Here is a 26,026-nt window from a genome sequence, read left to right as displayed (position 1 = left end):
CACTGTGCTTCTACACCTGCATTGCTTGCTGTTTGGGGTTTTAGGCTGGGTTTCTGTACAACACCTTGTGGCATCAGCTGATGTAAGAAGGGCTTTATAAATACATGTCATTTGATTGTAAGACACTCTTTCTTCGAGCAGTTCAAGAATTGCCTTCATGAAAGGCTTACTACTTACATTTATGAGCACAATAATCTCCCTCGAGAAAGCAGATGAGTTTGTCTTGACACAAAACTACTTTCACAAACAAAGTACCCAGTAGTTATCCTTACGCAAAAAGCAATCAAGAGAAGTCACTTCCTTTTGCGAGGTTTCAGTCCTTTTCTCTTGACTATTATGGTCGCTGACAATTTTCCCTGAGGCCATTCCACTGAGAAAAATCACAAGAGGAAAGTTACTACAGATATTGCAGGAGTTTCCCCTTGAAATCAGACATGTCTGTGGTAAGGACAACTTGGTAGCCGACTGTCTTTGAAGGGTGGGCAGTCAACACGTTTTGTGTTTAGTGTTTAGCCAGTGTGTAGCCCTGGGTCACAATTTGACTGTACGTTTTGGGGAGGAGTATTGTTTTGGTTGGACTCGGTCCAACGGGATGAGTGTTATCCTCTCTGGGATAGGCGGGACGCTTGCGTCCCACTTGGCCAATAGCCAGGGAAAATGCAGAGAGACAAATTCAAATAAAATACTATAAAAATCAAACTTTCATTAAATCACACATGTTAGATACCAAATTAAAGCTACACTCGTTGTGAATCCAGCCAACATGGCAGATTTCAAAAAGGCTTTTCGACGAAAGCACAAGATGCTATTATTATCTGATGATAGCACAACAGTAAACAAAGAGAGAGTAGCATATTTCAACCCTGCAGGCGCGTCATAAAACGCAGAAATAAAATATAAATCATGCCTTACCTTTGACGAGCTTCTTTTGTTGGCACTCCAGTATGTTCCATAAACATCACAAATGGTCCTTTTGTTTCATTAATTCCGTCGATATATATCCAAAATGTCAATTTATTTGACGCGTTTGATTCAGAAAAACACAGCTTCCAATTTGCGCAACGTCACTACAAAATATCTCAAAAGTTACCTGTAAACTTCAAACAAATTTCAAACTACTTTTGTAATACAACTTTAGGTATTTTTAAACATTAATAATCAATCAAATTGAAGACGGGACTATCTGTGTTCAATACAGGAAGACAACAAACTGACGCTACTTTGAGTCATGCGCCTCTCTCAAAAAGTACACATGATGTGACACTCATTCAAGATGTCCGTACTTCTTCATTAGACAACGGAATAACCTCAACCAATTTCTAAAAGACTGGTGACATCCAGTGGAAGCAGTAGGAACTGCAAACAAGTCTCAGAAATCTCGTTTCCCAATGAAACCTCATTGAATAGACAGTGACCTCAAAAAATAAAAAATCTGAATGGTTTGTCCTCTGGGTTTTGCCTGCTACATTATGTTAGTTATGTTATTATTATGTTAGTTATGTTAGTTATTATATTAGTTATGTTATACTCACAGACATGATTCAAACAGTTTTAATCCAAATCTTTTAGATTTTTCAATCTAAATCTACTAATAATCTACTAATAATCCAAATCTTTTAGATTTTTCAATACAAATCTATAAATAATATGCATACAGTGGGGCAAAAAAAGTATTTAGTCATTCACCAATTGTGCAAGTTCACCCACTTAAAAAGATGAGAGAGGCCTGTAATTGTCATCATAGGTACACTTCAACTATGACAGACAAAATGAGAAAAAAATCCAGAAAATCACATTGTAGGATTTTTAATGAATTTATTTGCAAATTATGGTGGAATATAAGTATTTGGTCAATAACAAACGTTTGTCAATACTTTGTTGTATACGCTTTGTTGGCAATGACAGAGGTCAAACGTTTTCTGTAAGTCTTCACAAGGTTTTCACACACTGTTGCTGGTATTTTGGCCCATTCCTCCATGCAGATTTCCTGTAGAGCAGTGATGTTTTGGGGCTGTTGCTGGGCAACACAGACTTTCAACTCCCTCATGGCTAGGCCACTCCAGGACCTTGAAATACTTCTTACGAAGCCACTCCTTCGTTGCCCGGGCGGTGTGTTTGGGATCATTGTCATGCTGAAAAGACCCAGCCACGTTTCATCTTCAATGCCCTTGCTGATGGAATGAGGTTTTCACTCAAAATCTCACGATACATGGCCCCATTAATTCTTTCCTTTACACGGATCAGTCGTCCTGGTCCCTTTGCAGAAAAACAGCCCCAAAGCTGTTTCCACCCCCATGCTTCACAGTAGGTATGGTGTTCTTTGGATGCAACTCAGCATTCTTTGTCCTCCAAACACGATGAGTTGAGTTTTTACCAAAAAGTTCTATTTTGGTTTCATCAGACCATATGACAATCTCCCAATCTTCTTCTGGATCATCCAAATGCTCTCTAGCAAACTTCAGACGGGCCTGGACATGTACTGGCTTAAGCAGGGGGACATGTCTGGCACTGCAGGATTTGAGTCCTTGGCGGCGTAGTGTGTTAGTGATGGTAGGCTTTGTTACTTTGGTCCCAGCTCTCTGCAGGTCATTCACTAGGTCCCCCCGTGTGGTTCCGTTCTTGTGATCATTTTGACCCCACGGGGTGAGATCTTGCGTGGAGCCCCAGATCGAGGGAGATTATCAGTGGTCTTGTATGTCTACCATTTCCTAATAATTGCTCCCACAGTTGATTTCTTCAAACCAAGCTGCTTACCTATTGCAGATTCAGTCTTCCCAGCCTGGTGCAGGTCTACAATTTTGTTTCTGGTGTCCTTTGACAGCTCTTTGGTCTTGGCCATAGTGGAGTTTGGAGTGTGACTGTTTGAGGTTGTGGACAGCTGTCTTTTATACTGATAACAAGTTCAAACAGGTGCCATTAATACAGGTAACGAGTGGAGGACAGAAGAGCCTCTTAAAGAAGAAGTTACAGGTCTGTGAGAGCCAGAAATCTTGCTTGTTTGTAGGTGACCAAATACTTATTTTCCACCATAATTTGCAAATAAATTCATAAAAAATCCTATAATGTGATTTTCTGGATTTTTTTCCTTCTCATTTTGTCTGTCATAGTTGAAGTGTACCTATGATAAATTACAGGCCTCTCTCATCTTTTTAAGTGGGAGAACTTGCACAATTGGTGGCTGACTAAATGCTTTTTTGCCCCACTGTGCCTTATATTCTGGGATGAGTAGCAGGAAGTTGAATTTGGGCAAGCTATTTATCCAAAAGTGAAAATGCTGCCCCCTATTCGGAAGAAGTTATAGAAACATACTTTATTTTGCCCATTTCTCAAAACGTCTCAATTTCAGGAAACTAGATAGAATACATTCTGGTGTGCAAGACCTCGGTGTCCACGACGTGGCTGGTTTTCCCCTTTGTAGTCTGTGATTGTCTGTAGACCCTGCCACATACGGCTCGGTTGAATTGCGACTCCACTTGGTCTCTATACTGACACTTGCCTGTTTGATTGCCTTACAGGGTTAATAACTACACTGTTTGTATTCGGCCATATTCACAGTCACCTTGCCATGGTTAAATGTGGTGGTTCGCGCTTTCAGTTTTGCGGGAATGCTACCATCTATCCATGGTTTCTGGTTTGGGTAGGATTAATTAGTCATAGTGGGTACAACATCTCCTATACACTTCCTGATAAACTCAGTCACCATATAAGTGTATTCGTCAATGTTATTCTCGGTGTCACGACTTCTACCGAAGTCAGTTCCTCTCCTTGTTCGGGTGGTGTTCGGTGGTCGACGTCACTGGTCTTCTAGCCATCATCGATCTATTTTTCATGTTCCATTTGTTTTGTCTGGTTGTCTTTTGGGGGAATTGTTTTCCTCATATGTCCGTACCACTTCCGAACAACATAGCAAACACGCTTGAATTCTGATGGCACACCTCTCTTTGAAGAGGTGAGCTCCATTGTGGATCACTTTGGTCTCACACTGCTCCTTCCTGCACATAGAACAGCATTTCCTGCCTGAAAACCTCCCAAAGGCCTGCAGACAGGCTCTGTGAAACACATGGGAGCAGGAGAGCAAAACCTGAGTCTGTAAGCAAAACTCCTCCTTGCAGATCACACAGGGCTGCTTGGAGTCCCCTTCATGAATAGGCCTCGACCCGACTCCATTCATCTACCGTCAGTTTCCTGTCCGGGGACTGCACCAAACCCAATTTCTGGGCCAATGTCAGTGGTGGAGCTGCTGGGTCAAGCACATACTCTTTCTCCTCTCCATCGTGTTGCTGGGTCCCTTTCTGTTTCACAGTTCCATGGTTCCGTTTGCAGTGTGTTTGTGGAGGCTCTTAAGCACCATCGCTGTTTTCACAGGGTCACACAGTGACAAATTCTGAAGCAGTAAGTTTCAGAAACACGAGCAATGAACATTAGACTATTGAAAATCTGTCCTTTGGTCTGATGAGTCCATATTTGAGATTTTTTTGGTTCCAACTGCTGTGTCTTTGTGAGACGCAGAGTAGGTGAATGGATGATCTCCGCATCCGTAGTTCCACCATGAAGCATGGAGGAGGAGGTGTGATGGTGCTTTTCTGGTGAAGCTGTCAGTGATTTATTTAGAATTCAAGGCACACTTAACCAGCATGGCTACCACAGCATTCTGCAGCGATACACCATCCCACCTGGTTTGCGCTTAATGGGACTATCATTTGTTTTTCAACAGGACAATGACTCAACACACTTCCAGTCTGTGTAAGGGCTATTTGACCAAGAAGGAGAGTGATTTTGTGCCGCATCAGATGACCTGGCCCCCACAATCACACAACCTCAACCCAATTGCTATGGTTTTGGATAAGTCGGACCGCAGAGTGAAGGAAAAGCAGCCAACAAGAGCTCAGCATATGTGGGAACTCCTTCAAGACTGTTGGAAAATCATTCCAGATGAAGCTTGTTGAGAGAATGCCAAGAGTGTGCAAAGCTGTCAAGGCAAAGGGTGGCTACTTTGAAGAATCTAAAACATGTATTTTGATTTGTTTAACACTTTTTTGGTTACTACATGATTCCATGTGTTATTTAATAGTTTTGATGTCTTCACTATGATTCTACAATGTTGAAAAGTAAAAGAATAAAGAAAAACCCATGAGTGAGTAGTAGGTGTGTCAACTTTTGACCGGTACTGACGCATTACCACGTAGGGCTCACCGATTGGTGTCACCTCATTAGTCAGTAGGGTGTTACACCTGTGCTGGTTGCCATCTCATTAGTGGGAAGGTGTTTCACCTGTGCTGGCCCAGGTGTTATTTAAGTTGGGCTGGCACAGTGCTACTGTTGTTTTACGAGATCTGGATGATTACCACCTTTATTTGGTGTGCCCTATTTTCAGACAAACAATCCTTCATCTTTCCTGTATTACTTATTCTGTTTGCCTCTTCTTGGGCAAATTTATTGAGTGCTCATGGTGGGTGTCTTTTAGGTTGTTGTTAGTCCACTTTCAGTGGACACCCCCATGAGGGTCTTTCAGAACCTCTCCTAAAACCCCACCTAACTTTGTTAGTTCCTCCTTCTGAGTGACATTATTTGGTTGTCTTACAAGGGAATCTAACAATGTGATTCAAATGTCTTAGCCATCATACTCTGCGTTTTAGTTTGACATTGTTGCTGTTATGTGCTGTAGAAGGCCTTGTGCACTTGCCTTGTTTACCATTCAACCTAGCTCGCAAATTAAGAGTAAGACAGTGTTCATTTAGTCAAATAAGTGACTCCAACAAATCAAACACCTTTTTTTCAATAGCAATTGAGACTAAGTAGACCCAGAAATATATACACTGCTCAAAAAAATAAAGGGTACACTAAAATAACACATCCTAGATCTGAATGAAATATTCTTATTAAAAACGTTCTTTACATAGTTGAATGGGCTGACAACAAAATCACAAAAATGATCAATGGAAATCAAATGTATCAACCCATGGAGGTCTGGATTTGGAGTCACACTCAAAATTTACTTTGATGTAATGTCCTTAAAACAAGTCAAAATGAGGCTCAGTAGTATGTGTGGCCTCCACGTGCCTGTTTGACCTCCCTACAATGCCTGGGCATGCTCCTGATGAGGTGGCGGATGGTCTCCTGAGGGATCTCCTCCCAGACCTGGACTAAAGCATCCGCCAACACCTGGACAGTCTGTGGTGCAACGTGGCGTTGGTGGATGGAGCGAGACATGATGTCCCAGATGTGATCAATTGGATTCAGGTCTGGGGAACGGGCGGGCCAGTCCATAGCATCAATGCCTTCCTCTTGCAGGAACTGCTGACACACTCCAGCCACATGAGGTCTAGCAGTGTCTTGCATTAGGAGGAACCCAGGGCCAACGGTACCTAATGGCAGTCAGGCTACCTCTGGCGAGCACATGGAGGGCTGTGCGGCCCCCCAAAGAAATGCCACCCCACACCATGACTGACCCACCGCCAAACCGGTCATGCTGGAGGATGTTGCAGCAGAACGTTCTCCACGGCGTCTCCAGACTGTCACGTCTGTCACATGTGCTCAGTGTGAACGTGCTTTCATCTGTGAAGAGCACAGGGCACCAGTGGCGAATTTGCCAATCTTGGTGTTCTCTGGCAAATGAAAAACGTCCTGCACGGTGTTGGCTACTCCCTTGCAAAGATAGACAAGATTGTCCAGCAATGGCGTGCCATCCATCTTAGTAAATGGAATGAGACAAAAACACACTGGGCTTCTGGGGTGAGATTTGGAAGTTCAGGGATGCAGCTGATATCAACCCATTTCAAGAACTTGCCATGGCTGCTGTGTCTGTGTTGTCCTTGCCACACTCGAATGCTGATGTCGAGAGAGTGTTCAGCCAGATGAGTGTGGTAAAAAGCAAACTTAGAAATCGGATGTCCTTGCAGACCCTTAACTCCATCCTGTAGATTTGATATGGACTGAAGCTGTCTGGTGAGGCTTGCTATGAGCACCAGCTGCCTGATAATGTTTTGCAGCTTTTTGGCACATCAGCTGCTTACTCATTTAAGTCAGCTCCCTCAGTTACTGAACCTGTCATAGAGAGTCTTGACCAAAATGACAATGTCCCACTCTTTCTGTGAGCCAGCACAACGTGTGCGTGTGTGGAGGGGGGTCTGAAAAACAAACAATTAATCTGAATTAGGGCCAGACTAGTTACTATAATTTTCTCACGTCGAAAGTTTTTTCTATTGTCTCTTTTTGGTCCATTTAGATTGTAAACAAAAACATGTTATGGTTAAAAATGCTCATGTTTTACTGTGACTTGTTGTAGGCTACTAAGTGGACCATAAGGTTAAAAACCAAACCAAATTAAGATTTATTTTTGTGAAATAAGAAGAAGAAAAAAACGACAGAAGAAAGTTCATTTGTAGTTCTAAACGTATTTAGGGTGTTTTTTACTCACTTTTTTGTCTATCCCACGACGTTATTCCTCTCTCCTACAGCGTCCATCACAATTACATGCTTGGCCAATTATGCAAATTAGGTGATGGCGTCATTTAGCGACTTTTAGGACAGCCAATAGCTACTTTCCTTACCGAGGAGTTGGCAACACTGACAGCAAGGTGAACGATGCACCACACATGGCCTAGCCTACATCAGAAAATATCACCATCCCATAGACAGGTTCTATAGCCAACGTACTAGCCAAGTCTCCCTCTTTTGCTCAGAGAAAACAGTTTATTCTAGCCGTTATTGTTCAAAAGATATGACCCATAATACCAGCGGTATATATTTGTTATTTCTATCTTGCATTGGCAGGCTGTTCTTATAATTATACTAGGCTACTTGCGAACTGGACTGTTAACCATTTTGTTGAGGCTACACCTTGTTCAGTCATGTTACCGCATTAACTAGCTGTAGCTAACAACCTACGGCACATTTAGCAGGACGCAACGTTTTGGAACGTTCAGATATGGCTGTGCTCCATTGCAAAACTGATCCTATATGCAAATATTTGGTGGCAAAGAAGGAAAAGAAAATGGATCGCAAACAATGACTAAATCCCTCTTGCCACTATACTATATCTGACTGGGTAAATAACTTTACATTGAGTTAATTTGGACCCAGTGACAAGACTCGAGCACATTGACTCGGACTTCCGCCATAGCGACTTGGATTCTGGGCACAGGGGACTTGGGACTCGATTTGGACTCTAGGTTTTGTGACTTGACTACATCACTGGGCGAAACAGTCAATAGCCACTGTTCTACTTTTGTGTCAATGTGTCTGCAGCATCTGTGGATTGCTTAGGTACTTTGCGGCATCATCTGATGATTATGCTGCTGCCTCGCTGCGCTTCTGCGTCTTTGTTTTATATGTAATGTGCGATAACTAACTATTTAGGCTGAATAAGGAATTTACATGGCCAGATAATTTGTATATATTCTTATACTGTGTTTCTCACATTTCTGCTGTAGGTAAGATAATAGGATGTGATGCAGAAAACATGTTGGTAGGACAAGGCTATGCATGTTTGTGCTCATGGAAGTCAGTTATTTATGTTTACTATAGGTTGAGGCAATACAAATGTGATGTAACTCAAAAAGGGCATGAAAGACTAAAATGGTCCACTCTTTTTGTAATTTTGACACTAAGACTAAATCATTATTTTTACATGACAAGAATCTTAAGACTTCAGGATATTTTAGTCACAATAACTAAGTAGACTAAATCTTTTTTTTATTTTTAAGTACATGTCACGTTCTGACCTTTATTTCCTTTGTTTTGTCATTATTTAGGGGGGTGGGCAGTCTATGTTTGTTTTTCTATGATTTGGGTATTTCTATGTTTCGGCCTAGTATGGTTCTCAATCAGAGGCAGGTGTCATTAGTTGTCTCTGATTGAGAATCATACTTAGGTAGCCTGGGTTTCACTGTGTGTTTGTGAGTGATTGTTCCTGTCTCTGTGTTTTGCACCAGACAGGGCTGTTTTGGGTTTTCACGTTTCTTGTTTTTGTTAGTTTGTTCATGTGAAGTGATTTACTAAAACATGAATCAAAATAACCACGCTGCGCTTTGGTCCGCCTCTCCGTCAATGGAAGAAATCCCTTACAGTACAAAAATGAACACTCACTTCCTTCACAATAGTGCTGCTCCCACAAAGCATGAATGCCCTGACTTCTGCGGTGGCTGTATCACTGTAAATGCTGCAAGGCCAACGCAGACGTCGGATTGACCACAGCAGTGCCTTTTTAAGCTGATCAAGCTGAAATGACAGCTGTTACATATCACTCTATGATATAGCTAATTTGACAAATGAGGTTGTGACTTCAGATATACTTTGGCAACCCACATGAATTTGAGACGCAGTCACAGCTAGATGTCACCCAGCACTTCAGTAATAACCCACTGGACACAGACGTCAATTCAACTTCTATTCGAAGTTGGTTAAATGTAATTTAATTGAAATGACGTGAAAACATTGATTCAACTATTTAGTGTGAAGCATTCATATCAGTCAGAGGAAATGCCAGTGTGTGTTCAAACACTGACATCATTTAAATGCAGAGAGGAAAGACTAAAGAGGGGCTGAGGTGCTCAAAGAAATATTTAATTCCTAACAGAGAAAGAGTGGAGAAGCCACCACTGTTGGGAAAGTGGAATGAGCAATGGGTAACTGTATGATGAAACACTGTCACACAATAGTAATTATATACTAATTAGTATCTGCAGTTTATTCCAGACCATTTATTCCTGAAAAAAAAACTTTTCCTCACAAGGTTAATTCGTTTTTTTTACTAGACTTCAAGATTTTATAATCAACTTCATGAAAATATAGTAATTTAAGATGTTAATTAAATTACATGCATATTTGGTTCTACATTATGCCTTTTATAGAAGGCATTTGATTGCATTTCATACTGTGGTGAAGCTGTGGGACAGCATGTAATGGAGGATGTCACCAAAGCATGAACTAATTGCTCACACCTGTGCCTGCTTGCAAATCTCTGCCTAGGAAACTGATAAAAGGCAGAGCTGAGAGCACAGACAGGTCTGTTTTGGTCATGTACCAAGTGTTTGCAGAAAAGACCATAGCTGTCATAAAAGTGATGAATAAGTGACATGTTGCAATTGCGGTGGGAACCATATGCAGCAGCTGTGAAAAGGGTTGAGGGTTTGAATAGTGCATCAGAGGTGTCCATGGTGGTGGATAGGCCTACACTGCAGGCTGCAGGGGTTGCCTTTCACTAGCAGGATCTTTCCATTTTAAAGGTTAAGACTTTGGCCTTTATAGCTATGGTAAATAATGGCAGCGCTTCCTGGAGCTGAAAGATTTACATGGATTATTGGCACAAGCCGTACCACCTTCAGGTCGTAGAGCCTGAGAAGGGAGATATGGAGATTTAAAAGGAAGAAGTGGGAGTTTTGTTTGTTTTGGCAATGTACTATTTCTATTAGGGTGGATTAAGTTAGTTACCCTATTATGTATGGATTTATTTTTCTAGGGGGGGTTTCAACCCATCCAGCTGGTGGCGGCAATACACCTTTTTGGGTTGTAGTAAGCCATAAAACCCACAGAAGAAGCAGGCAGGTCTGGGTGGGGGAGCTGTGCTTTGAACATTGCGCTTGTAGCTTTGGCAAGTATCTGTATTGCATTCATCTTAACAGGGGGAGGTTGTTTGCTGCTGGGTAGGGCAGCTGGCGACAAAGACAAGTATTAAGGTGGAATTTGGGGAACCAGATAAGATAGTGGTGCTAGGAGTGTGAGCCATCTCCCCTACTTTTGTAGCATGCTCTTCGACATGGAAATTAATTAGCTAAGCTTTATCAGTGTTTGTAAACAGAGCGCACTGTGAGTTGTGTGCTCCTCTATTCTACATAATTAATTAGGCCAAAACCTACAGTGATCACCCTGAATCTGAGTACAGCCTAGTTGTTCCTGTCCAGTTTGTGGCCTATTCAGTGCACCATGGATAGGTATTTACTGTTGGTCTGCCACATCGACCGGCGCAAGGGTGGTGCACACTCCCAGACCCCATGGGGGTGTCCCGTCAGCTGGGAGAGCTAAGTGTTTTTAAATGTTCAATGTTATGTCTATGTCCTCTTTCATTGGCCTAGTCTTGTTAAATGTTTCTAGAATGTATAGTTTTCTAAATACTGTGCAGGTTATGTGGGGCGGACAGAACAGCGTTTCCAGACTGCGTCGCTCAGTGGGGGGGGGGGGGGGGGGGTTCTATGACTTTATCATGTGTGGGTCTCTGAACCGTGTGTAGGCTATTATGCCCCTGTGTTCAGTGAATTTGCATGTTTGCACAATAATAGTGTGTCATTGGTGTAATATTCGTTTTGTGGAGAAAGGACCAGGCAGGAGACGGGAGTACAGTTAGTTTAGTTTAGTCTAAACCTCTTGTGCTCTACAGCCACCGGCACAATAGTGCGCATGTGCATTTCCTGTTAGGTGTAGTAACGTAATACTGCCGTAATACATTACTGCTTAGTAACAGCATAGTAACTAATATAAACAGATGTATATCACAGATACTACACTCCTCCCCCATTTGTTTAACCCAGAGAACAAGGTAAATATGTTAGGGAACTACTAATGCAATAGCTGAACAATGCATTCTTAAACATTTTTCAACTATTGGGTTGAAGCAGACTTTTCAGAGCCCAGCACAAATCCAGGGGATTATTCTGCCCCGATGATGGAATTTGTGTCCTAATAACTAACCCAGGTAATGTCCTTTTTTATTTCCTTTTATCTAGGAAATATTAGTGTTTTGTTTTACTGTTACCTCCTGAAACAGGTTAAGCTTTTGAGGTGCCCTTCGCTGTCGAATAGGATATCTCCGCTCCTCCTGGGCTTCTGGTGGTGGGCCAAGTGGAAGGTCAGGCTCTGTCTCTCCCGTACGTCCACAGTCAGGAGCATAGTCCTGGGGGTCGTTATTGTTCTTGTTCTCTCGGCATGTTTCTGCTGGAGCGTTGGACCGTAGCTGATGATCCACATGAACGTTGACATGGCGATGACCAATTTGGACTTGGTAAGTCAAAGGTCCTCTGTGTTGCAAGATCACACCTGAGTTCCACAGGCACTTGGGGTGTCTGAAATCGCATCCCTTCACCCTCTCTTCCTCTTTGAATTCTCTGACAGTCCTTGCGTGTCTGTCATGAGCTTTCTTCTGCTGTAGCTTCTGCTTTGCTACAGTGCTTGATAAGTCTGGTTTCAACAATGTCAGACGGGTACGTGGTTGGAGTTTCAGAAACAGTTCAGCTGGTGTACATTCCGTTACTGTGTGTGGTGTGTTAAGTAAGTAAACAGGAATCAGGGAAGCCTTTGGTGGGTGGGCACAGACTGAACTTCGAGTCTAGTCCAGGCCTTCTTAATGGTTTGCACGGCTCTCTCCGATGCTCAGTTTGATGCCGGATGGTAAGATGGTGGCAGGATGTGCCTTACTCCGTTGTTCTTGAGGAACATTTCACAATCGTTTGCCGTGAAAGGAGGGCCATTGTCCTACACGAGCTCCTTGACTAATCCAAAGGATGCGAACAGGTGTCTGAGAAGATTGATGGTCTTCTCAGCTGTGGTCAGTTGAGTAGGGAACACTTCCACCCACTTGGAATGGACATCGATGACAACAAGGAAGTGTTGCTTGTCAATCTCAACGTAATCCACATGGATGTGTTCCCATGGTGTTTCAGCCCAGGACCATGGATGAAGAGGTGCAGCAGCAGGCTTGTTGCAAATTGATTCACAAGGTGAGCAGTGGACTAGTAACCGAAATGTTGCAAGATCGAATCCCCAAGCTGATAAGGTACAACTCTGTTGTTTTGCCCCTGAACAAGGCAGTTAACCCACTGTTCCTAGGCCGTCATTGGAAATAAGAATTTGTTCTTAACTGACTTGCTTAGTTAAATAATGGTAAAATAAAAATAGAACATGCTGTTGAATGTCCTGATCCAGTCCAGGCCACCACAAATAACTGCGGGCAAGTGCTTTCATTCGAGTGATCCCTGGATGTCCCTAATGCAGGTCAGATGGCAGTCTCCTCTGGAATTTGTGACGTACCACCCCCCTTGATCCTCCCAGAACACATCCTTGATCAGTGGACACCTGGTCTTTCTTGTTGATGAAGGTTCTCATCATCTATGAAGGTTGGCCAACCGCCTAGCGTTAAGTCCAAGACTTTGGAAAGCACTGGGTCTTTCCTTGTTTCCGTTGCTATGTCTGAAGCAGATATGGGCAGTTTGTCGATGAGAGAGATCTGGATGACTGCTCTATCATCTTCACTGTTGGAGTCACCATTGCATGGTAGTCTTAGTGCATCTGTATTTGCAGAACACTGGATCCAGATGATCACTGGATCATCTGTACTCGATCTCATAGTCGTAGGCTAATGCAATCGGGTGTTCTTCACCTGACGGCAGAACATGTGAGATGACGGCTCCTACTCTGTATGGAGATGCATCACACGCGAGTCTCAGCTTCAACTCTGTGTTGTAATGGGCAAGCCACTTGCTCTTTAGCAGACACTGTTTGCAAGTCTTGAATGCTGCTTTGCTTTGTGAGTACCAATTCCACTTTAAATCGGCCTGCAGCAGTTGGTGAAGCGGATGCAACATTGTGGACAAGTTGGCCAAAAACTTTCCGTAATAGTTCAGGAGCCCCAAAAATGACCTCTGCTCTGCACTACAAGGTTCTCTCCAATGGTTGGTGCTGACACGAATATCGCTGGAGCTGTTGACATTCCATAGGCCAAGCGATTGAATCTGAATGGCGCCTTGTGTGTGTTGATGGTCAGATACTGTTCTGACTCCGGATCCAGCTTCAGTCGCTGATAAGTGAATGCCAGGTCCAGCTTACTGAAAACCTTCCCACCAGCTAGTGGCAAACAGATCTTCAGCGTTTGGTAGGTGATATTCCTCTGGTAGTATGCAGTGATTTACTGTGACCTTGTCGTCTCCGCACATTCTGACGGTCTTGTTTGTCTTTGGCACTGTAATGTCGCTCCTCACTACTTTCGTGATGTTGTTCTTCTGTAGGTGGTCCCGTTCCTTATCTACTGCTTCTTTAAGAGCATAGGGAACTGGACGTGGTTTGTGAAAGATAGGCTTGGTCCCTTCTTGCACTCTGACTATTGCTGTGAAGTCTTGTGTTTCGCCATAGCCATCTTTGAAAAGTTATTTGTGCTTCTCCAGCATGTTAGTGTAGCCTGACTCACTGGTTTGTCATTTTTCAGAGTGAAGATTTCTCCCCAGTTCAACTTTATCTTTTGTAGCCAGCAAGGCAGACTTTTATCCTTTAACAATGACAAGCGGTAGCATCCACTCCTTCCCCTCATACTGGACTGGTACCTGGATCTGCCCTAACACAGGAATAGTGTCACCAGTGTATGAAGAAAGGCTGATGGATGCTGGCTGAAGAGGGCACTCTTTCGTTTTTTCTTTGTAGAGTCTTTCTGGAACAAGCGATACAGACGCTCCGGGGTCCAGCTGCATTTTCACTGGTTTTCCGCTAACTCCATGCTGAGATATTTTTGTTGTTGAGCTGTGTACACTGTTTCAGTACCTTCCTCTTCTTGTGCTGCGTCTGACACTTTGTGTGCTCTTGCCATGCGTTTTGGAGCTTTACACACTCTCTGTAGATGTCCAACCTTTCCACAATTGTGGTACTTTTCATTTTGGAATCGACATCCACTGTGTTGATGATTATCTCCTCCACATCTGTAGCAACTTGGCTTAGACCTTTGTGATGTGGACTGCTTTGTTCTTGTGTAATCTTGAGGACGGGACTGAGAAAAGTGTGACGACGAGCCTTTTTCACCACGTGCATCACTGACCTTGTGAACACCTTTCTGAAATTCTGCATGTCCCTATAGCTCAATAGTACCCATTTGGGCAAGTGCGATATCACAGGCTTTCTTAAAGGTCAGGTCCTTCTCTGACAGAAGCCTTCTGTGATATGCTTCACCTATGAGACCACATACAAACTTGTCTCGAAGAGCATCATCAAGAAATCATGCAAACTCACATGTACTTGCCAGCCTTTCCAAAGCAAGGATCAAATCAAATCAAATCAAATTTATTTATATAGCCCTTCGTACATCAGCTGATATCTCAAAGTGCTGTACAGAAACCCAGCCTAAAACCCCAAACAGCAAGCAATGCAGGTGTAGAAGCACGGTGGCTAGGAAAAACTCCCTAGAAAGGCCAATACCTAGGAAGAAACCTAGAGAGGAACCAGGCTATGTGGGGTGGCCAGTCCTCTTCTGGCTGTGCCGGGTGGAGATTATAACAGAACATGGCCAAGATGTTCAAATGTTCATAAATGACCAGCATGGTCGAATAATAATAAGGCAGAACAGTTGAAACTGGAGCAGCAGCACAGTCAGGTGGAAGTTGAAACTGGAGCAGCAGCATGGCCAGGTGGACTGGGGACAGCAAGGAGTCATCATGTCAGGTAGTCCTGGGGCATGGTCCTAGGGCTCAGGTCAGTTGAAACTGGAACAGCAGCATGGCCAGGTGGACTGGGGACAGCAAGGAGTCATCATGTCAGGTAGTCCTGGGGCATGGTCCTAGGGCTCAGGTCCTCCGAGAGAGAGAAAGAAAGAGAGAAGGAGAGAATTAGAGAACGCACACTTAGATTCACACAGGACACCGAATAGGACAGGAGAAGTACTCCAGATATAACAAACTGACCCCAGCCCCCCGACACATAAACTACTGCAGCATAAATACTGGAGGCTGAGACAGGAGGGGTCAGGAGACACTGTGGCCCCATCCGAGGACACCCCCGGACAGGGCCAAACAAGAAGGATATAACCCCACCCACTTTGCCAAAGCACAGCCCCCACACCACTAGAGGGATATCTTCAACCACCAACTTACCATCCTGAGACAAGGCTGAGTATAGCCCACAAAGATCTCCGCCACGGCACAACCCAAGGGGGGATGTAGTCCGTGTCATGACGTTGGCCTGGGGGTGGGTTTATGACAGTCATAAATACCTATTTTTCCCTTTTTCCTCTCTCTACCCTACTGAGGTTACATTTGCAAAACCATTGGTTAACATAGAGATTCTGGGAACATCAGAAGGTGGGGGGAAATAAACTATATTCTGGTAATCCGATCAATTGAACATATGCGGTGGTACTTAATGAATATGATGTCACTTTGGTTGTCATCTGAGACATTCTCATCAATGATAAGATGACAAACTCTACAGTGGAAGGTCTACACATCAGAGTTATTTGATTCACATGGAATTGTTGTTCAATTTAAATGTTTGAATATGAACTTATTCATGATGGGATGAAATGTGAGATTTGGTTTTCATAAGATAGGGATCTGCTCAATCAGTGGCCCACCCCTGTGAATTGACATGGGCTATAAAACTTTTCAAACACTCCCTCCTCTCCCTTCCTATATAAGCCCTTGACGACAATATAACCTCCTTTTCCGAAGATTTGAGGACGACGGTCCTATGTCAGAATGGTTCAGATAATAACTACAGAACGAAGCCAACATCAGCGTGAGCTTTGGTTGCAAATGGTATGAACTTTGAACTCTTATTCACAACAGAAGCGATACCTCCTAGCCGTTGAGTTAGCAACAGCAGATGCAAACAAGGGTTAGGATGGAACAGACAGAGTATCCCGTCTATAACACAACGACGTTACTAAAACGTATCCAATTGACCACCAGAGACATTCTTCAAAGGACTCGGTTGGGCAACACGTCCTTCCATCTACCACCAACCTACCGAAGCGCAGCTCAGAGTAAATATTTATTGTATTTTCCTTTTCCAAATGGGCGGTAATTTAGAATGCATAAGATACTGTATTTACGAAAGCACAGCTTCTTCCCTTTGTTCCTCAGTCTTCCCACTCTTTGACTCAAACCCATCCCCTTTTCTTTTGTGTAACAAGCTGTCATATCTGTTCCACACGCTAGGGACATTTTCCTTTATGACGTAATGTGTAATCAAGTTATGATTTAAACTATATATTGATAACCAGTTGTTCAGAGACACAAAGACTACTCCATGGTTATTTTAAAAATGGCAAAGTTCTCATAGATGAAAATAAACACAATTCTAGCCCGGTTATGGATTGTAACAATACAATAAAAAATATAGCTTTTCTATATATCTTCACATATAACTAATTGAACACAAGCACTAATTCAACATGGTGAAGATAAAAACTAAGTAAACAGAAAGCACAGTATGTGTGGATGGTGTGGTGTATGTTTATTTTGATTTGTTATGTTTATAAGTTGAGTGAGTGAGTAATGAAATGGTTGCATATCCCAAAGCCAATGTATTGCTGTGGGCCGGGGTATGAGAGGGCTTTCAATGCTGTTCAGATGATGGATATACTTTTATAATGAATTATAGGTCTTATTTATTTATTGTCCTATCATGGTGGAACAGTTTTAAAATAAATGATACATTTCATTTGTTATTGTCCTATCATGGGGAACTACATTTTTAAAATAAATGATATCTAATTATTTATTTATGATCCTATTTTAATGGTACGGTCCATGACCCTATACCCTAGACACCCACCTGAATGACCCAGAGACTCAGGAGAAGTCCCTAACTGTTTTATGTGCATGCTGTAAGCGGCCTGTATGCAGCCAAATGATGGTCAGAGACCAAGAGCAGCACTGCTCCCTCAAGATTCTGAGCCTGCTTGGCAGGGTTGGTCCTGCAAAGCCAAAGCCCCCTAAAGGGAGAGCATACTATACAAGGAAATTCTCATAGCTGCTAATGAGAACCTTGACGACCTTGTACCTAGCCGGTGGGGATTCCGGTGGGGTGCCCCCACCCAGGCAGTGGCAGTGCTGGCAACACCCATGGGGAGGGGGTCACACTCGGACATTCAGAGAGGGGGTATATTATTGTGACCCTAGTGGCACAGAATCAAAGTTGGACTGCATGGAGATGCTTGGGAATATGGTCAATACGGGTGACCGTATTGTGGGGGTTTCAGGGTAGAGGTGTACATTTGACCTCCATCATCTAGGATGTGACAATGGTAAATAAAATCTCTCAATTTTTGCCAAATTTTTTGTGCGGTCTTGCAGGCCTTCTCATGCAGCTGCAACTGCGAGTACATTTGTAATTCAAGACCTGTCTTGAGTTGGGCTCTGGGGTGGTGCAATTGTTGAGTAAGTGAGCTTATGGTTGTCTAGGGGTATGGGTTGAGTGTGTGTGAGTGTATGTGTGTATCCCACAACTGTTGCGAAGAAGTAAAAGATGTTAGGGACAATAGAGGATGATCCACAGCTATATATAATACAAATCGAGGTGAGGGCGATGGAAATGCATTTGGCAGTTAATCTACTTCAATTCGGTAAATGGCACTGTGTGCTCTTTCCAAAGGATGTTATGGGATACAGGGGGTCGAGGGTGGTCGAGGGTGGTCTGCCGGGCATTGGGATGACAAACCAACTCGGGATGAGGAGGGCTTTTAGCGGGTGGAATAGTAGGGACCAATTGGAGGTTTACTTAGTAGAAAGGCAAAAATCATGGTACAGCTATATAGACACTTCATCATCATGTTACTTTTTAATGGTACGTTTACAAACTTGTGTCTCATTATGGTAAGTGGTGAAATAAGTATAGCCAGTTACAATTGTAATGGCCTAGCAGATAATAAGAAAAGACAATCAGTATGTACCTGGCTAAAAGAGAAGGAATATAATATTTATTGTTTACAGGAAACCCATTCAACAGTTTTAGATGAAGTTTTGTGGAAAAATAACTGGGGGGGGTGAAATATACTTCTCCCATGGGCAAAGAAATTCAAAAGGGGTGATGGTTTTAACTAACAATAATTTTGATCCAAATGTGCAAATTGTCCAAACAGATCCTCAAGGTAGATGGATTATTTTAAATATGTTATTGGACAATAAACAGATATGGCTTATTAACCTATACGGTCTGAATAATGATGATCCAAGCTTCTTTTAAAATATATATAAGAATCTATCAACTCTACAAGCAACACTAGACTCTATTATTATGGTGGGAGATTTTAATACGGTCTTAAATACCTCTATGACCGGAAAGGAAATCACACTACAAATCACACTACAAACTATCACCCTCAGGCATTTAAGGAAATCATGAATGTCATGGATATATTGGAATTAGTGGATATATGGAGACTTAAATACCCTGACCTAGTGAGATATACATGGTGGAGGCTTAATCAAGCTAGTCGCCTTGACTACTTTCTTATACCATTCTCTCTGGCACCAAAAGTTTTAAAAGTGTTGATAGGGGACAGAATGCGCTCGGATCATCATGTAATTGGCATATTACTCTTACAGAATTTCCACGTGGGCGAGGATATTTGAAATTTAATCAAAGCCTACTAGATGATAAATTGTTTAGAACTAGGACAGAAGAATTTATAACTGACTTTTTCAGACATAACAGGTACAGCAGATCCCCTTACTGTATGGGACACTTTTAAATGTGCCTTTAGAGGCAATGCAATACAGTACTCATCTATAAAACAAAAGCAATTTAAATCAAGAGTCCATATTAACAAAGGAAATTGAAGGACTAACAGTACAGTTAGATAGCAATAAAAACGGTACTATAGAGGCACAGAATAAGTTAGAGGAAAAACAAAAAGAAATGGAGGAACTTATTCAAAGATCTAGTGTAATATATTATAAAAATAAAGCGAACTGAATGGAATATGGGGAAAAATGCACCAAATTCTTTTTCAATCTTCAATATAGAAATGCTACCCCAAAAAATGTATTAAAACTTGTTACAAATGATGGAGTGATTCACCAGATGATATTTTTAAGGAGGAAGTAAAGTACTTTGGGAATATGTTTTCATTTCAGACTCCTCCATCTCCACTAACTGAAACTAATTGTATGGATTTTTTTCCTAATAATAATGTAAAATTCATATCTGTACAGAAAGACTCATGTGAAGGCCAAATTACAGAGGAGGAACTGCTTGAGGCAATTGGGGCCATTAAGGACGGGAAAACTCCAGGGCTGGATGGCATACCAGTGGAAGTATACAAAACCTTTTTTGGTATACTCAAAGGACCATTGTTGGCTTGTTTTAACCACTCCTATATAAATGGTAGATTATCAGACACGCAACAAGAAGGTCTGATATTATTATTACTGAAACAGGACCCAAGTGGTATATATAAATATCCAGTCCATTTAAAAAATTGGAGACCTCTTGTATCTTGTGATACAAAAATCCTAGCAAAATGCTTGGCACACAGAATTAAAAAAGTATTGTCAGATATTATTCATCCTAATCAGACTTTTTTACATGGACGATACATTGGAGATAATATAAGACAAGTACTGGAAACAATAGAACACTATGAAATATCGGGGACACCAGGCCTGGTTTTCATAGCTGATTTTTAAAAGGCTTTTGATAAAGTACAACTGGAGTTTATATATAAATGCCTAGAATATTTCAATTTTGGGGAATCTCTTATAAAATGGGTTAAGGTTATGTACAGTAACCCTAGGTGTAAAATAATAAATAATGGCTACATCTCAGAAAGTTTTAAACTATCTAGAGGGGTTAAACAAGGTTGTCCACTATCGGCATATCTGTTTATTATTGCCATCAAAATGTTAGCTGCAAAGATTAGATCAAACAATAATATTAAGGGATTAGAAATCCGTGGCCTACAAACTAAGGTGTCATTGTACGCTGATGATTCATGTTTTCTTTTAAAACCACAATTGGAGTCTCTCCACGGCCTCTTAGAGGATCTAGATACTTTTGCTATCCTCACTGGATTAAACCAAATTATGATAAATGTACCATATTACGTATTGGATCACAAAAAAATGCACATTTTACATTACCATGTAGTTTACCAATTAAATGGTCTGACGGAGATGTAGACATGCTCGATATACAAATCCCAAAGGAAAGAAATGATCTCCCTCCAATAAATTTTCATAGAAAGTTAGCAAAAATAGATAAGATCTTGCTATCATGGAAAGGAAAATACCTGTCTATTTGTGGAAAAATCACCCTGATTAACTCCTTAGTTATATCACAGATTACCTATTTGCTTATGGTTTTGCCTACACCTAGTGACCTACTTTTAAAATTATATGAACAAAAAATATTCAATTTTATTTGGAATGGCAAACCAGATAAAATTAAAAGGGCCTATTGGTCAACCCCTGACCATAGTTTGCTTTGTATGTTTCTATGTTTTGTTTGGTCAGGGTGTGATCTGAGTGGGCATTCTATGTTACATGTCTAGTTTGTCTATTTATATGTTTGGCCTGATATGGTTCTCAATCAGAGGCAGGTGTTAGTCATTGTCTCTGATTGGGAACCATATTTAGGTAGCCTGTTTGGTGGTGGGTTTTGTGGGTGATTGTTCCTGTCTCTGTGTTTGCACCAGATAGGATTGTTTTGGGTTTTCACGGTTCTTGTTTTTTGTTAGTTTGTTCATGTGAAGTCCTTTATTAAACATGAATCAAAATAACCACGCTGCGCTTTGGTCCGCCTCTCCTTCAATTCAAGAAAACCGTTACACTATTTATATAACGAATATGAATTTGGTGGGCAGAAATGATTAAATATTAAAGCATTAGACCTCTCACTAAAGGCATCAGTCATACAAAAGTTATACTTAAATCCAAACTGGTGCTCTAGTCAATTGTCTCATCCTATATTCAGGAAGGGCCTTTTCCCCTTTATTCAGATTACACCTGCTCACTTTCGGTTGTTTGAAAAGGAAATAATCTCCAAAATATCTTTCTTTTTTTAAACAAGCCTTAGAAAGTTGGTTGCAATTTCAGTTTAATCCACCTGAAAGTACGGAACAAATAGTACAACAAATATTGTGGTTAAATTCAAATATACTAATTGATAAAAAAAACTATATCGAATATTTTTTTTTAAAAGGTATAAATTTAGTGAATGATATCATAAATAGGACTGGTGGAGTTATGTCACACATACAGCTAATACAGACATATGGAAATGTCTGCTCTACCCAAAATTACAACCAATTAATTGCAGCATTACCACAAAAATGGAAGAGGCAAGTAGAAGGGGAAAAAAGTAAGGAACTTGTATGTCGGCCCTGTATTAAAGAACATAAATGGTTAAAGAAAAGTGTGATAAATAAAAACATATACCAATTTCATTTTGGACCAAAAAACTGACGGCTGTGCCATATAAATTGCAAAATAGTTGGGAAGAGATTTTCGATGTACCTATTCCATGGCACATGGTTTATGAATTGATACACAAAACAACGCCGGATTCAAAACTTCAAAATTTTCAATATAAATGACTATACAAAATTCTTGCAACTAATAGAATGTTGTATATATGGGGGATACAATCTTCCCAGCTCTGAAGATTCTGCTGTTAGGAGGCAGAGTCATTAGATCATTTATTTAGGTATTGTCCATATGTAGCTCAGGAATGGCTGAAGAATTGCAACATTTGCCTAGAACTAACTCTACAGATAGCAATACTGGGTGATTTGAAAAGCCATAGTCAATCAATCAATAATATAATTATTTTAGCAAAAATGTTTATTTTTAATTTACAATCTGTAGAAGCTATGAGAATAGGAAGGTTCAATTATTTTGTGAAGCATCACAGCACAGTTGAAAAATATATGGCAAATAGAAATCCGAAATGGATGATGTTGAGATACAGATGGAAGGGGTTGAGTGAAGCGGAAGGGTGGGACTAATAAGATAAACAATGTAGGGCATAAGGGATCTGTAGAATGTATATAGGTTCGGAGCTTTTGTGAAATAGCATAGTTACAAATAGAAATCAAACTGGATGGACATCAGAAATAGAGGACTAAGGACTAAGAACAAACAAGAGAACTATTGTAAAGTAGACTGTGTATGTAGAGTGTGTATAAGATGTATGGATTGAAGGTAGAAGCAGAAGTGTTTATTAGTTTACTCCAATTGGGGGATCGGCGGAAGGGTTTGCGGGGAATAATAATAAAGGTATATTCTTAAAAAAAATATGTCTATATAGGTATGTGTGTATATATATATGCATATGTGTATGGATATATATATTTACCAAAAAAATATGGGGGATTGGAAATGATGCAGACAATTACATTGGAAGCAACATTCTTTCTGCAATATTAAGCTGATCCACCCTCCAAAAAAAAGAAGGAAAAAAAAGTTATGATGTGTATGTGTAATTCTGTGTGAGGTATTTGTGTAATTCTAGTTAGGTATTTAGTAAATAAATATTTAAACCCAATTTTGTATAGCTGATTCAACTTGTTAGCCAGGGTTCGTGCAGACAACTAAGAATTTACAACTTTCAGATGAGACTGAATTAAGATGACGATTAATATTGACTGCTATTGATGTAAAATATTACTAGGTCTTTAAGAGTTTATTCGGAAGATAACAGCTCTATAAAATATTATTTTGTGGTGCCCGACTCTCTAGTTAATTACATTTACATGATTAGCTCAATCAGGTAATATTAATTACGGAGAAGTTATTTTATATAATTGCATGTCATATCACTTAATCCGGCATAGCCAAAGACATGACATCAGCCACGGTTTCCCCTTGAATCTGAAACGTTCTGCAATCAGAATTGGCTTGAAATACCTTGAAATAGTTTGTCATAGGTCAACTCCACTGCTTTTATTGGTTCAATGAGACCTTTCAGCAATCCATACTCAGTTGGACCCAAAATACTGAGAAATATTTCTGCTTTCTTTTCATTGTTGATTTCATTTGCAGCCAGCCAACGCTCTAAATAGGAATCAAAATCCTCTTTTGTAGCCTCAAACTCTGGTACTCGACCAATGGTTGCCATTTTCACAGTTGATTGTTCAGTTTCCTCATTACTTGTATTCCTTAATTTTCTGAATTGTCATCTAATTCTTCACTTTCTTCATTTCAGAGGTTTCTGCAATTACATCATTCACTGCAACGTTTCTTCCTTTTTTTAAAACAATATTTCTCCACTTAAGATTGCCTAATATCAATGGGTTCAGTGATAGTTTTATTTAACCACCAGAGGGCAGTGTCGCTATTCTGGACTCCAATAAGCTTGCTACTTGGCAGCTCCTGAACACTGTACCTGCTAGCCGTGCTTAGCCTTCACGACTGGCGAAAAAAGAAGAAGATAACTGCCGATTTACATAATTATTTTTGAGTTTCATTACTAACGCAACATTCTTCCCTTCAAGCAATGTCCGTTTAAGAAGCTTAATCACCTCGTCGTCACTGTAATATTTGTGTTGTGGAGAAATGACCAGGCAGGAGACAGGAGTTTAGTTTAGTCAAAACCTCTCTGCTCTACAGCCCCTGCACAATTGTGCGCATGTGCATTTCCTATTAGGTGTAGTAATGTAACACTGCCGTAATATATTACTGCTTAGTAACAGCATAGTAACTAATATAAACAGATGTAGATCACAGATACTACAATTGGGCTAGGCCCGGTTTGCAGTGAAGTAGTAATAGATCACAGGTGCTACAATTGGGCTAGGCCTGGTTTGCAGTGAAGTAGTAATAGAATCTTGGATGTTAAGTTCTCCTTAAACGTAAATCTCACGTGTGTGTGTAACTTTTTAGTGCGTTATTGTCTGTCCCTGACAACACCTTTGGGTCATTGCGGCATTTCTGACTGGATTACAGAGACTGCAGGAATTTAGTAGGTCGCCAAGCATTTCATGCACGCTGTTTTATGAAATTGTGTATTTACACTGAATATAAAAGCAACATGTAAAATGTTGGTCACATGTTTCATGAGCTGAAAAGAAACTCCCAGAAAAGTTTTATACGCACAAAGCTAACTTCTCTAAAATGTTGTGGACAAATTAGTTTACAATCCTGTTAGTGAGTATTTCTCTTGCCAAGATAACCCATCTACCTGACAGGTGTGACATATCAAGAAGCTGATTAAAAGCGTGATCATTACACAGGTGCATCTTGTGCTGGGGACAATAAAAGGCCACTCTAAAATGTGCAGTTTTGTCACCAAACACAATGCCACAGATGTCTCAAGTTGAGGGAGAGTGTAATTGGCATGCCGACTGCAGGAATGGCCACCAGAGCTGTTGTCAGATAGTTTAATGTTAATTTCTTTACCATAAGCTACCTCAAGTCGTTTGATAGAATTTGGCAGTATGTCCAACCGGCCTCACAACCTCAGACTAAGTGTATGGTGTCGTGTGGGCAAGTGGTTTGCTGATGTCAATGTTGTGTACAGAGATCTCCATGGTGGGGTTATGGTATGGGCAGGCACAAGCTACAGACAACTAACATTTCATTTTATCCATGGCAATTCGAATTCACAGCGATCCTGAGGCCCACTTGTTGTGCCATTCATCCGCCGCCATCGCCTCATTTGTACATAATTCATGAAAGCTGAAAATGTCTGTTCCTCCATGGCCTGCATACTCACCAGACATGTCACCCATTGAGCGTGTTTGGGATGCTCATGATTGGAATATACAACAGCGTGTTCCAGTTCCGCCAATATCCAGCAACTTCGCACAGCCATTGAAGTGTGACAACACTCCACAATCAACAGCCTGATCAACTCTAAGTAAATGAGATGTCGCGCTGCATGAGGCAAATGGTGGTCACAGAGACTGACTTGTTTTCTGATCCACGCCCCTACTTTTTTAATATATACAGTACAATATATATACAAATATGTATACACCCCTATTTCAGCCACACCCGTTACTGACAGGTGTATACAATTGTGCACACAGCACAGCCATGCAATCTCCATAGACAAACATTGGCAGTAGAATGGAGTGCGACCCTCACAAACTTTTACAGATGCACAATTGAAAGCATTCTGTCGGACTGTTTCACCACCTGGTACGGCAACTGCACCGCCCGCAACCGCAGGGGCTCTCCAGAGGGTGGTGCGGTCTGCCCAACGCATCACTGGGGGCACACTGCCTGCACTCCCAGGACATCTACAGCACCCGATGTCACAGGAAGGCCATAAATATAAACAAGGACATCAACCACCCGAGCCACGGCCTGTTCACCCTGCTACCATCCAGAAG

At 41.3% G+C, this 26,026-nt stretch overlaps 1 pseudogene; it reads right to left on the bottom strand.

Moving 5' to 3' along the window:
• Positions 1–3,843: 3,843 nt before the first annotated feature.
• The window catches only part of LOC109890721 (uncharacterized), a 43,803-nt pseudogene continuing 21,620 nt past the window's right edge, over positions 3,844–26,026 (bottom strand).

The sequence above is a fragment of the Oncorhynchus kisutch genome, linkage group LG1, assembly GCF_002021735.2.
Source record: "Oncorhynchus kisutch isolate 150728-3 linkage group LG1, Okis_V2, whole genome shotgun sequence".
Lineage (NCBI taxonomy): Eukaryota > Metazoa > Chordata > Actinopteri > Salmoniformes > Salmonidae > Oncorhynchus > Oncorhynchus kisutch.
This window is presented reverse-complemented; position numbering and strand designations above follow the sequence as displayed.